General features: G+C 35.4%; 1 protein-coding gene across 4 annotated transcripts in view; it reads left to right on the plus strand.

The window, feature by feature from the left end:
* Positions 1-13,206, plus strand: part of MGAT4C (MGAT4 family member C) — a 340,168-nt gene that overhangs the window by 292,331 nt on the left and 34,631 nt on the right. For all 4 annotated transcript variants that reach the window (XM_051770060.1, XM_051770059.1, XM_051770062.1 and 1 more), the window contains one exon: positions 8,970-9,101. The gene's annotated coding sequence lies outside the window, so the exon portion shown is untranslated. The remainder of the gene's footprint in view (positions 1-8,969; positions 9,102-13,206) is intronic.

A 13,206-nucleotide genomic window follows, 5' to 3' on the forward strand; every position in this document is an offset into this window, starting at 1 on the left:
ATTGCTTTCATTAGTTTTCTGAATTTTATAATGCAATTATCCCACAATGGTAGTGAGGTCTATCTGTATCAGTAAGCATTTAGCATTTTGACTTTCTAAATATATAAATATATAGGAATTAGTGGAAAGTTGTTAGGTCATTATATTGTTCACTGAGAGTCATTTGGGAACTCTAAGACTCTACATGATTCTCATTAAGTGAAATATCTGCAATGATAATACATTACTGTGTCATCGGCTTAAGAAATTGGTATGAATTAGCACTTTAATATTTGACCTAATATTAATCAGTACAATATAAACTATGTGAAAATCGTGTATATCAGGATTAATGGATTTTCCAAGCTTGTCTGAAACTAAATTTGAAAGTACTCCAAAAGAATATTTCAGTGAAAAATCTTCACAACAAAGATCTGTATTGCGGAACCCAGTTCTAACCATGGGATCCCTCTGGACGTTGACACACAGGGACAACATTTTTTGTCCCTGTGAGACCTACTTTCTAGGATGCAAAACACATATTTTTCAACCAGAAATACATGCATACCACAGTCTAACTTCTCTCCACATCTAGACAAGGAAGGCAATGAGGCAGAGGGTTGCACTGTGTCTCATTTGCCTGTTTGTACATAAGTTGAGCAAATTACTGACCATCGGGACCAGGGATGTTCCCAAACTGAGAAATCACTTCAGTTCTATTTGTGTCTCAAAGTAAGAAAGTAAGTAAAGGTAATCAAAGTAGGTAAAAGCAATCAAATTGTATCTGGTGCATCAGCACATTCTTCAGTTAGAAATTTCTGTATTAACTATTAGATTATTAACTAAACTGTTATATGTGTTAAAAAGTTTTCTATTAATATACTTCTTCCTGGATACCTCAGTAATTATTTTTTCTTATTCCCATATGAAGCACACATTTACCTTTAAAAAGCAGTATTGCATGAGTAGCCTCTGAACTGGAGGACAAATCAGAATATGAAACATGGAGCAACTCTTGCGAACTCTTGTTTAATAGCCCTTATTCAGGAGTCTTGCTGACCATAATAAAATTCGTGATGCATTTATGCATTAGTGATGTCAGAAAGACTGATCTGAAAACATTTCTGGAGTGGCAAATAGCTCTGTTTTTTGTCCTAGTGACAACATTTGTGATGAGCCTGCAGGCTTGTAGTCCTTTTCAGCTCTAATTGTGATCTTGCTTTCTTGACATTAAGACAGTAATGGCAGTGAGGTCAGGGCTTCTGTGTTGATCTCTGCAGCACTGACCTCAGTAAAGGTATCCTCTAAGGTGATGACAGGAGTCTCAGAGGTAAAGCCTTCCCTACCACTGCCCTGCCTGGGACAACAACAGAGGCTTCCATATATGAAGGTGAGGATTTGGTGCCCATTACCTAGAAGCTGAAGGAGCTCAGGAGCTGTGTTTACTCATGTGTAAACAGGGGACTTGCCTACCTGTTTTGCTGCATGTAGCTCTCTAATTTGCAGGTTCGTAGCTGTACACAGCAGAACCTGGCTCGTGGTTACCTGGACACAGGTAACCTGCCAGTTCCAAATGTTGCCCTATCATTCCCATTTATGTGTTATTAAGTACAGATTTGTTCTGCTCCTTACAGTGCATGATGTGCCAAAGTCATGAGGACGGAGTTAATAGTCTCTTCCATGCTCCAGAGGAGTATTTTGTTCCATCATGGAGCTACAGGATGTAGTGCCCTCACTCAACAGAATGTTTAGAAAGTGCCTCCACTGGGTACAGGTTCAGCTCTGAGGTCCCAGCTGCCATAACTCCTGTTGTCTATCCACTGACCTCCAGAGAGGACACTGTCCAGAGAGAAGGAAGGACCATGTTACCTAACATGAGGAGATTTACTATCCAAATAATCTGTAGCATCTGTAGCATCTGTAGATACCTGACACCTAATTATTATTTGTGTCCTTCTAGATATGAGAGAGAAATACAAACTGGACTCTCTTTTCTGGTTCAGGTGACAGTGCTAAAGCACTACATATCAGTAGACCTGTCACTTAGATAACTCTGTTTCCTCCAGGAGCTTCTGGGTTTGCAGAGGAGTAAGGATGACTCTGGATGATACCTGGAGTGTCAGGGTTCTCTACTTCAAGAGGTTTAGAATGGACAGAGGTATATAAGTCTGCTTTTCTGGGCTGAGAGAGAAAGAAGCTTAGTGAAAATGGTAAGCGTTTTAATTTTGCCAGAATGTTTGAAGGTAGACTCCCCAGTGTGCTTTCTTCATTCTGTGTGCTGGTGTAGGGCACAGTGAGGCATTGTGTGAGCAGGGTTCTGAAGGTGAGAAAAGACTAGAAGTGAGCTGCTGAGCTTTCCATCAAGGAATTGTCAAATTTGTACCCATGGCCTCATAGCCTGTACGTGTGCATGTTAATTAGTTACCAGGAAAAGTCTTGTCTGTAGGTATATTTTTTCTATTAACATATCTTTTGGAAAGGAGAAAAGTAAGAGAGACAGAGCTGCCAAGTACCTTTCCCAGGGAAAGAGATAACACTTTCAGTGAAGAAATTTTTCTTAATATCCAATCAAAGTCTCTCCTGGAGCAACCTGAGGCTCTTTTTTCTTGTTCTATTGCTTGTTACTTGGAAGAAAAGACCAATCCTCACCTTTCTACAACCTAAGTGGTTTGAGAGAGCAATAAGATATTCCCTAAGCCACTCCTCATCAGATTTGTGTTCCACATCCTTCACTGACTTTGTTGTCCTTCTCTGGAGAGGTTCCAGCACCTCAATGTTTTTCTTGTAGTGAGGATCCCAAACTGGAAGTGAAAGAAAGGCCCTGTGCTTGTATAGACTACAAATCTAAGAAAAAGTGACTGCCCTGTGTGAACATGTTGTACAGCTTCCACTGGCTATTCAGTGTCTGTGGTGTTTGCCAGCTCCCTATCTCCTCTTTATTTCTCCTTCTGTTGTATTCTGTACTGTATACACTGTGCTTTGCACTCAGAGCCCTTCCACCTTTGCTGCACTAGGAGAGCAGCTTTGCAGTGTAAGGATATAAATGAACAACTCACCATGTAATGTGGGGTGTGAACCAGTCTCACAGAGCAAGCTGGCAGTGTGTGATGTGACTGGTGCAAAGCCTTCCACTGAGCCAGTCCTCTCAATGAAGTAAGGTTTTGCAGAGTGGTGCCCTTCAGGAGGTCTTCTTGCTGGGAACAGAAACACCTCTACATCTTCTTTCTTATATGAAGTGTGTGAGAGGGAAAATTCACTGAGAGAGTGTCAGTGCTGTTCATAGGGATCTATCTGATGAGCAAAGATGAGTTTTCCAAAGTTTTTCTGGAGAAGGGAATAGTCACAATTGTGAGGAAGGGAGCACGATGCAAAGATACATGTCAGGATATGGGAGGAACGGTTTTGATGCAAATGTCTCAAAGAGGGTGTCCTGTATGAGAGATCCAATCATAGCTGCATTGGAGCTAAATCGTTGGACTACTATTTGGAGACTGCAAAGTAGGAAGAAGAGATGTCTCTAGATGCAAAGTGAGAGTCTAAAAATAGATTTAGAAAAATGTTGAGAACTGCTATTTGAAGCCTAATCAACTGGCTTATCAGTAGCCAGTAACAAGTTTACATTTCGCATAATATACTCTATTGTCAGGAGATTCATTAAATGACCAGCTGGTTTAGGCAACGAAAAATTAGTTTGTTTTGAAAGCCTTCATACTTCAAGAGTTTAACAGAAAATAGTATAAGATAATACAAAGAAAATATTTCTTACCAAGCTGCTTCACTTTCCTTCTAGAGTGATAATATAAAAATGATGCATTGGTCACTTTCTCAAGTACCTAACGTTTCTAAGTGGAAGAATTTTAGTCAAATCGGGCAAAAGATTATAAGAAAAATTTTCTTTTATGAGTCTCTGAAAACCAAGATTGCTTTAAAATTTTATTATAAACTTTCTTTTGGCTCTCTTTCAATCAAAATTACAACCTGTAAGCTTTCAACGCATTTTTAGAGGTTGATAAAATATTAAAAAAGAAGTCATTAATCTTTTATGAGAGTTGTACTTTATTCTTAGAATGTCCTCACATGGTTATAGATTTCTAAGAGTCTACTAAAGTCAATAAATTGAAAGAACACTTTCAGTTTCTAGAAGTTCATTTCAGAGGTCTTTATGCACTCTTTCTGAAAAGCTTTTGGTCTATTTAAACTGTATATTATAATTATGTCAAAAATATATCATGAAGTAAAGCATCACATTAAATAATTTGTATAATGTCACCATTTAAACATATCAATATCTCTAAAATTCTAACATATATAAAAATTCTCCTATTCTGTCAATGGTACTTCTAAATTTAATTTGACTGTCTTTATTCTGACAAAGTTATTTTCACTTTTATTTGTATAAGAGCTATAAAAAAGTAAAACATAAAAGTAATTTACGAAACAAGGAAGCTGAACTTTAAGTGTTATCATTCAGTAAAAGACTTTTCAGTGACATTTTGTCAATGTAAATATGTTAGCTATTATTACTTCCATTGATCTGACTGAGAGCTTTTCTTTAAGAACCAAAGTGAAAACACATTTACAGTCACATTTACTGAAAAATAATTTCAACTATTCATTAACATTAAATTAATTCTCTTAAGATATCTAAATATCGTGAGATTATCTGAATTATCCTGCAATGTGTTCTTTCATGTTGAATTATTTTTAAAATTAACTAATATCATAATTGAATAGATAGCTGTAATACTATTGAATAGGAAAAGAATATAACTATTTAAGGGTAGAATATGTAGCTAGTCTACTCTGACACTAAATATTTTAAAAAAGCATTATTGTACTCAGAGTATATATTTCTTTCATGCTTGACACAAATTTGCTTTTATATTTTATGGTGGTAAGATAGTGGTTAAGGGCATTGTTTTTTTACACTTTGCTTACCATGGATACAGTACTTATAAATTCCTATTTTTGTTTCTGTTTTGCTCCTAGCCATAGTGGGGCATTATTAGTGGTCACAGTGATCACACTGTTAGTGAAATAAAAAAAAACCAAAACATATTCCTGTAAATCACCACCATTAACTTTATATTTACTTCTGTCTGTATTTCTATATATACAGATGTTTGGGATAAAAAAAAATAAATTGTTGGATGCCATATTTATCCATTAGATAGATGTAACCTTCCATTACTATGGACTAAGTGTATGTTGTTCGTTTGCCCTTTTTACAGTACATATGAAAAACTGGTTACAATGTATTTCATTTGCCATTTAATAAGTGCTGATTGCAACTGTATAGTATTTGTGTATTTTTATCTTACACTGTTCTATTTTCTATTGGACCAGCTTGTTTCTACATGATTACATTGGCCATGCAGACCTTCTCCCAGCACAACATGTTATGGAGTGAATAGCTTACTTGTGTATCTTTACGACACTGCAAAACACTATAACTGCTCACCTGGATCTAATAGGGAAAAAAAATTGAAATTTTTTTTAAGTTTATGAAGTTTGTCCTTTGGAAATATTTAGGGGTTCAGATTAGGTTTGCAGGATTTTCTGATTTTCAGCAATCCTTACAGAAACACCACACTTCTAAGAAACTGCTTCTGACATTTACACAAGATTACCACTGGAATAACATTGTCAATCTGCAGGGAGGAATTGTTTCTTCTGTCCTAATAAATGAGAAAGAGACATTTCTTCTATAAACCTAGCTAGGTCCTTCTGAATGATAGATATATTGGCTTGTTTACATTTCTGCTGAAATTGAGAAAAAACCATAGTGGTTTGATTTGAACACGTATATGAAAATCCTCTTTACTATTTGAATGTGTAATGCAATAACAATTATTAGAAATTCATTTTTCTAAATGAATAGTACAGATGACTGAGAAGATTAAATGGCTTTGATAGGCACTTACTGTTCGGGAAAAAACCTGCACTTTTCTGCAGTATAAATCCACACAGTGGCCGTGTAAAACCAAAGAATAATATTAAACAGGAAAAAAGAAGGAATGTAGATGGGTATTAAAACATATTTGAATGAAAATGGAAGATAAAGGTAAGGTTTTAAAAAATTCCAAGTGCTTTTAATATCTTACTAAATTCTAATGGCAAGTCCCACATGCTTACATTAGCAAGTATTCATTTATTCAGAGATGCAAAAAGAATATTACGTAAAATTATGGCATGGACCAGTTTTGAAGTCCAGGACAATTAGAATTCACATTAAATTAGTTCTTTAAACTATTCAGCTAAGGTTTTAAATACTGTAGCCCATATTACAGACATGAAAACTGTGTATTACTGTGAAAAACAAGCAAAGGTGGTATCAGCTGCTAAATGTAAAGAATTATATATATATATATGTACATATGTATTTTTATTTCTTTATTTTATTTTTCTGAACTTACACAGATTCATAGATTTCACTAGACAAATTTAATATCTTTAGGAATACATTTATAAATTTCTGTAACAGTTATACTTGATGTCTCTGGAAAATGTTCCCTCTATTTACACTTTAGAAACTGCCTTTACTAAAAGAGATGAGTCCATGTAAAAACAGTCCACTTCCATTCTCTGCTTTCTTTCCTTAAATCCTTAGGAAGCCCTGGAGATTCACATTGGGAAACAAGAGCTGTGACTGCATAGTGCAAATACAGGCTGACTTGGCACAGTGTCCCTCACATTAAACAGAGCTTTGCTCTAGAAATGGTACAGGTTCAATGAATGGGCTTCAGAGCAGCTGCCAGCATTCGTTTCTGCCAGATGACTAAAGGAGATGTGTGCCATGTGAAAGACTCTTGCTAGGTTTCAAGGTATTAAAGAATAAGCACTGGAAAAATGTGCCACAAGGGACATGCTCGCCTTGAGGACTACTTGAAAAAGAAAAATATCCTTCATAATTATTTTAAAGATTATAGAGAACATTGGTGTGAACTCCCTTCCAGTACAGTCCTAGAACACCATAATCTGTCAATTGTAAGATACTGCCCTTAGCACAAAGGAATATGGGGACAATATATTATGGATAGGCAATGTATGAAAATCTAAGCCATTTTAAAAAATCACTTAAGAATAATTTCCATGTGTGATTCTGATTCACTATTTTCAGTAGCTTATACACATCAAAAATCAATGAGCAACAACTTCTGATCTGTAACTAGTGAGAAATTGAGAAACAGCGCTTGTGCTTTACCTTCCTTTTCTTTGTCCATTGATATGAAAAATGAATCTGAGGGAGGGAAGCTTAAACTGAAGAACAATTTCTGAGATGGCAGATAAAGGTGATTTCAGTGGATCTGTGGCAATTTCCACAATCTTTCGCTCAGTCTTCTCCAAAAAAAAAAGGGTAGTATAATTTTGGCCAATCCACCCTTTTGTTAGTTTGGTTCATGTTGTTCCTTTCCCTCTAACAGAAGCAGAAACTCCTCAGTAAGTCATTTCTTTCTGGGACGTGCCAGGAACTAGAACTCTTATTAACCTAGGAGAATATTACTGTCATATAGTGGAAACAATGCAATATATAAACATCAGACATTAGTGTTAAATTATACATTAATTATTTTTCAGTGACCAGAGTTAAACTTCTGCACATTTGCCTTTTTTTCATATTTTTCCCCCATTTTTTCCTCATATGCACATACACAGCCTCATGATAAACTACTGGAGATAAGGTTATTACTAGCTGACACTGTAAGAATCTTTACTCCCTACAATGCTTAGTGCTGAGATGATTTTCATTGCTAGGAACCTGAGAATGCATGTAATTTAGACACAAATTCTGCTTTTCCAAATTATGCTTTGATTTTTTTTTCTCTTGACAGTTTGACATGCTCCCTTTTGTATTATTATTATTATTGTTATCATCATCATCATCATCATCATCATCATCTATAATTTAACAGCTCTTTTTTTATAGCTGTGTTAAGTTCCCCACAGTATAAGCAAATATACTATTGACCAAAATCTATGTCTACAATAATAAAATAATTTATCATTTTGACAATTTTCTTTGCTATTTTTAAAGTAGGTTTTATGCTGTCTACTCAGACTTCATTTTGTTCTGAAAACCAAAGGGTACTTTAGTATGTGGAGGAATCACAGAAGCAATCTATCTGTCAATTCAAATTTTGTATTTAACAGGTAACATCACTAAGGATTTAATGGCAAAAGACAGACAATCATTTATCTTAGTACTGCATTCCTATGCTGAATTTGTTCCAACACTGGGAAGTTCTAAAACTATAATTTTAAGTGAGACTATAATTTCTCATTTCAGCATAGGAAAAACAGTCTTGTTTCATTTTAACAGCAGATGCATAGTGGCGTTAATGAGTAGAAAACTGTATGTGGTAACATTGTCCCAGATTAAGAAGTTAACAGTTTGTCAAAGACATTGGGTCTTTTCCCCAGCTCTAACTACAGCTGACTGAACCTGAGCAACATGAACCTGCTGGCTCATGTCCCTTCCCTTCCCTTCCTGCCCCTTCCCACCCCTCCCCTCCCCTCTGTAGGTCATAGAACAGCTGCTAGGTCAGTAAGAAATATGTTCTCATATTCCCCTTTTTATAGTTGTTTAATAATGCTTTCAGAATTAGGATCATCTGATTTACTTTTTACTGATTCACTGGAGATTCACAATCATATTATCATCTGGTTATATTCATTCGAGTAAGGCATAGCACACTTCTGACTGTGATTTGCCTTCCACCTTCTCCTTTGCACTTCTTATTTCTTTCCAGACATGAATTTTAAACTACAGTTGAGGGTGTGATATAAGGATGTGGATTTACTTGAACCTTAGTAATACTGAGTATTAATTATCAGATTCTAAAATACAGGCTGAATACCATTTGAATTTTAATTGTATTATAGATAATAGAATATCTTTCCCATTGAACTAGAATGGTAGTAATTATCACAGTTGTCCCTTATAAAGTTGATGAGATTTAAAAAGAATATTTTTATTTCTTCTCTTTCAGTTTCTGACTTGGATATTCAAATAGTAAGGCGTTCTACTAGGAGAGTTTCCATGTCTTTCTTATGAGCTGTTGTGAGATGATTTTACACTGAAAGTTTTCAGTTCCTGCGTCTGGTGGCACAAATGAAATGTTGTAAGTGTTTTTATTATTTTTTTCTTTCCATTTTTAATATCAGGTAACATAATGGTAGCTTTAGTTCTCTACTAATGTCAAAGATTAAAGCCTGAGAGTTTCAGATTAGACATTTGGGCAAGAAAAATCTACTAGAAGGGTAGTGCAACACTGGAGCTGGCTACCCAGAAAGGTTGTGAAATGCTCTTGGAGATTTTCAAGCCTTGGCTGGACGAAGCCACAGCTGGCCTCCTCTAGTGTTGGTTATAGCCCCATTCCGAGTAGGAACAGACCTGTATGAACTCCATTGACAACCCCTCCAACTAGCACTGCTACCTTACTGTGAAAATGCAGTGACTGTAAGACAGAAAAGGTATAAAGAGTCAGCTGCTGTCACAAGGGCAGTATATCCAGATAAGCATCCTGGAGAATCAATGTTTTTGGACTTGATTTTCAGGAGCTGCTCCATATCACATACTGTGCTAAAAAGGGATGACAATGAAGCTGATTTTCTCTTATGTAAGTGACAGGGTAGAGAGAGGTGTATCACAGACTCCAGTCTCATTTGGTCTGATGAGGAGTTGTACCACTGTTTGCTCTGGACTGCCTACAAATTACATTCAGGTCCTTGTGACCTGAATCAAACACAACCTAGGCAGGACAAACAAGGAACTTCACTTAGGGATTGTTGAGGTGGTCTTTAAATCTCATATAACACTATATTACCATCAAAGGGTTATTCATGGTCAGCCTTGTATAACTGACATGTATTAATGGAATCATAGTTCATATTTTTTTCTATGTAAATTTACTGTTTCCCCTTTTCCATAGGTATATGTGTTATTCCTACTATACCTCAATATAACTGATAGAGTTCCTACAGATCACAGTAATTTTGTTCTTATATTTTTCCATTTCACTAATATAAGCAGATTCACCTACCAAACTATTTGAACTCTATGGTCTCCTCAAGTGTCTTTACCATAGCAAATGCTCCTTGATGCATTATTGAGTTTCATCAGTGAGTGTAGAAAAAGAATAATTTCCTTTTTATATTTTTTTCTAATGCTGATAAATCAAAAATCTTGATAGGTTAAACTTGAAAAAATTCCTACAGTAATCTTCAACTAAGCAAATGGATGTTAATGGAATGACAGTATTAAAGGGATATAAAAAAATACCTTCCTACAAATAACATTAATCATTTTTCTCTTAATGGACACACCATCATACTTGTGTATGCTAATTTGTTTCTACTGTTCAAATAAAACACTTCATGCACTGTTTCAGCTAACAGTGAGCAAAGTCAATACTTTGATTTGACATCTCTATTGTAGTTTGCATTTTACCTCCTGTTTGATACAGATAAATTCTATAGTTGTGTTACATTTTTCTTTAGGATTGGGCAGATCAGTGAGGGTGATAAAATGTTAGTGATGAAAGCTTCGGGAATTAGATATGTCTGTCTCAGTCTAACCTATTTCTTTTGTGTGAACTCCATCAGAAATGATGTACTGTAAAAAATACTATGTCTGTTCAGATTAAAATATGTCATTTTTCAGAACACAGAAAGAGCCTAAATTTTTTATTTAATGTCTGAGTTTATTTAACAGCTTTATACATTTTTCAGTAGTTTTGTTGTCAAAAGCAGAACTGATTGCCAGTATGCTATTTCCTTGTATTTCTCCTACTATCCCATTACTCTGCAGAACACAGGGAGCTAGAAGGAAGCTTCATTGGTAATCTTCTGCCACAACAGTGAAATTATAATCAACCAGCTAGTTGCTGTGGTGGTTACAATGTGTGTTACAGGAGAAGCTTTTAAGAGACCTCTAGTTTTTGACTAGGCCCTGTTAGATTGAAAGAGAATGGGAAGTGATCATTCCCTCTTCCTTTCAAATACTTTTTTTTGGATATGCTTTTGGGGCTTGCTTGTATTAAACTAAATTTTGTCAAAACTTCTGTCCCAAAGGCTGGAGGACTGAGTGAACTTTTTTTTTTGGTTGACAGATATTTTGTTTTCTCTTCCTTGTTTCACTACCTTGTACTTCTTCATTTATTTCTTCCTTAGTTAGCTTTAACATGGTTTAGTTAAATAGAAGCAACTCTTGGGCCAAAGAGGCAGGCTTTTTTTTTCAAATTAATGTTAACCTGTGCAGGGTAGATTTTAATGAATTATCCATATAGCAACAAAAATAGGAATGGGTTTCCTGACTCAGCAATGAAAAATAAAATTAATTACATAAGAACAGGTCAAGTTAAAAGTCCATGAAGAACAATAAGCTGTCTCTGTTAGTAGTCTATGACAGTGTGGATTTTTATGTCCTTGAAAAATTAATTGTATAGCACTATGAAGATTTTGCATTTTTCCTCCTACTTGACTCATGCTGCTTGCCATGCAGTTGTTATTTCCATCTTCTTTTGCTTACTCCTGTCATGGGATTCTATCAATCTGCTTAAAATAAAATTTGGAGAAAATGGTTCTGCTTGTCTAGACCTCTCAAAAAACTACATCACTATCTAAAGACAGGAGTTATCCTACCTAACTGTACTCTTAAAAAAATGGAATAAATGGAAAGACACAGTCTGCCTATTCAGAGCACATTTTTTAAACAGCTATCTTAGCATACGTTTAATTACTTTATAATGAGTACCTTTGCAAGCAGCATAGATTACATGACTAATGCTTAGATGACTAAACCAAAGAATTAATTCTTTCCTGATGGTTGAAAGCATTGCTCTTTCTGTTCATGATGCTGTCAGCCAGCTTCAAGGTACTGCTTCGTAGCTAAAAGTGGGTGGGACAGTGACACAGGAATTAATTCTTAGTTTTATGCCTTTTCCAGACCTAATAATACTTTGGTAATTCGAGTTTGTTTTTTTGATTAGTCTATAAAAAATATTTCCCATCAAAATTCCTTGTTAAATTTATACTTCCACCAACAATGAGGACTCAAATCTCATGATCTTCCAATCCCACACTCCATCAAATTCACTATCTAATATTGTGTCCTTTCTGTCCATTTCTATAGCTCCTTGTAAATCACAAATTTGACAATCCTTCAGTCCCTGAGGTACACCTAGGAGGTTGTAAAGCTGCTGAGGTCCACACACATTGTTGTCACACACTTCCCATGTGTGCTGCTGATGGTTTGCTGAAAGTATTTCCAAGAGTTATGAAGAGTGAGGAGTTTCTGGTGAGACAGGACAGTCTGGCGTTCTATCCTGGAAGGCCAATTGTTGTAGAACACTTTTAACATTATACTTTCCATTCTTATGAGAACAAAACGTTTTTTGAAATGTTGGAAAAGAAATGTAAGTTTTAAGGAGACTTACTACTTTGTAGAAGACACCAAAATATTCCAGCAACCCTACCGTACAGCACAGTTCTATCCTGTGCCCAGTGTGCTTCACGGATCAGAGCTAAGGTGGCAGTGGTGGGTGAGAACACTAGCCCATGGTGTCAAATTGGTCTCATCTCTACCAAACTCACATTTTTTAACCAAACTGTCATTTTTTAATCTTGTTTTTTGTCTATTAAAAAAAAAAAAAAAAGGAAAAAGGAAAAGGAGCTTTCTTTTACTTCAGAGTAAAATGAAACACCGAGTCATATGTTTCATAAACACAAGAAGAATCAAGCAGTTTACTATGTCCTGTTGGCCTTTTGCATAGTGTTAAATGAAATCACACATTGCTCAGACTTTCTAATTAACAGTATGCTGTGTGGAGGAAGTCTTTCAGTAATTAACCTTTCAATTAATCAAAGTACATTTTCTGCTTCTCTCCAACTTCGATCTATTTCATGTTTTTTCTTTCTTTATTTCTTATCTTTTATTTTGTGGTCTAGATCTTGCCTTTGAAATAATAAGAATCACAGCTTATTCACAGCTATCAAAATTTTGAGCTACACTGTAAGGTGACAGAGAATAGTAAAGCTTATTTTCATTCTAATAATTCTGAATTAAAATATCAATTTTAGTATGATAGAAAAATAACTCCCATGATCCATTTTTGTTGGCTAAAATCATATGCACTCATAAAGATGCTCTACTTTTCATTCAGCCTCAAAGGTTATTCATTTCAGAGATGTAGAACTATTTTTGTAAAGGGAGACAGAATTGTTCCT

Source organism: Manacus candei, unplaced genomic scaffold (genome assembly GCF_025592945.1).
Source record: "Manacus candei isolate 608988 ecotype Guabito, Panama unplaced genomic scaffold, ASM2559294v1 h1tg000114l, whole genome shotgun sequence".
NCBI classification, from domain to species: Eukaryota; Metazoa; Chordata; class Aves; order Passeriformes; family Pipridae; genus Manacus; species Manacus candei.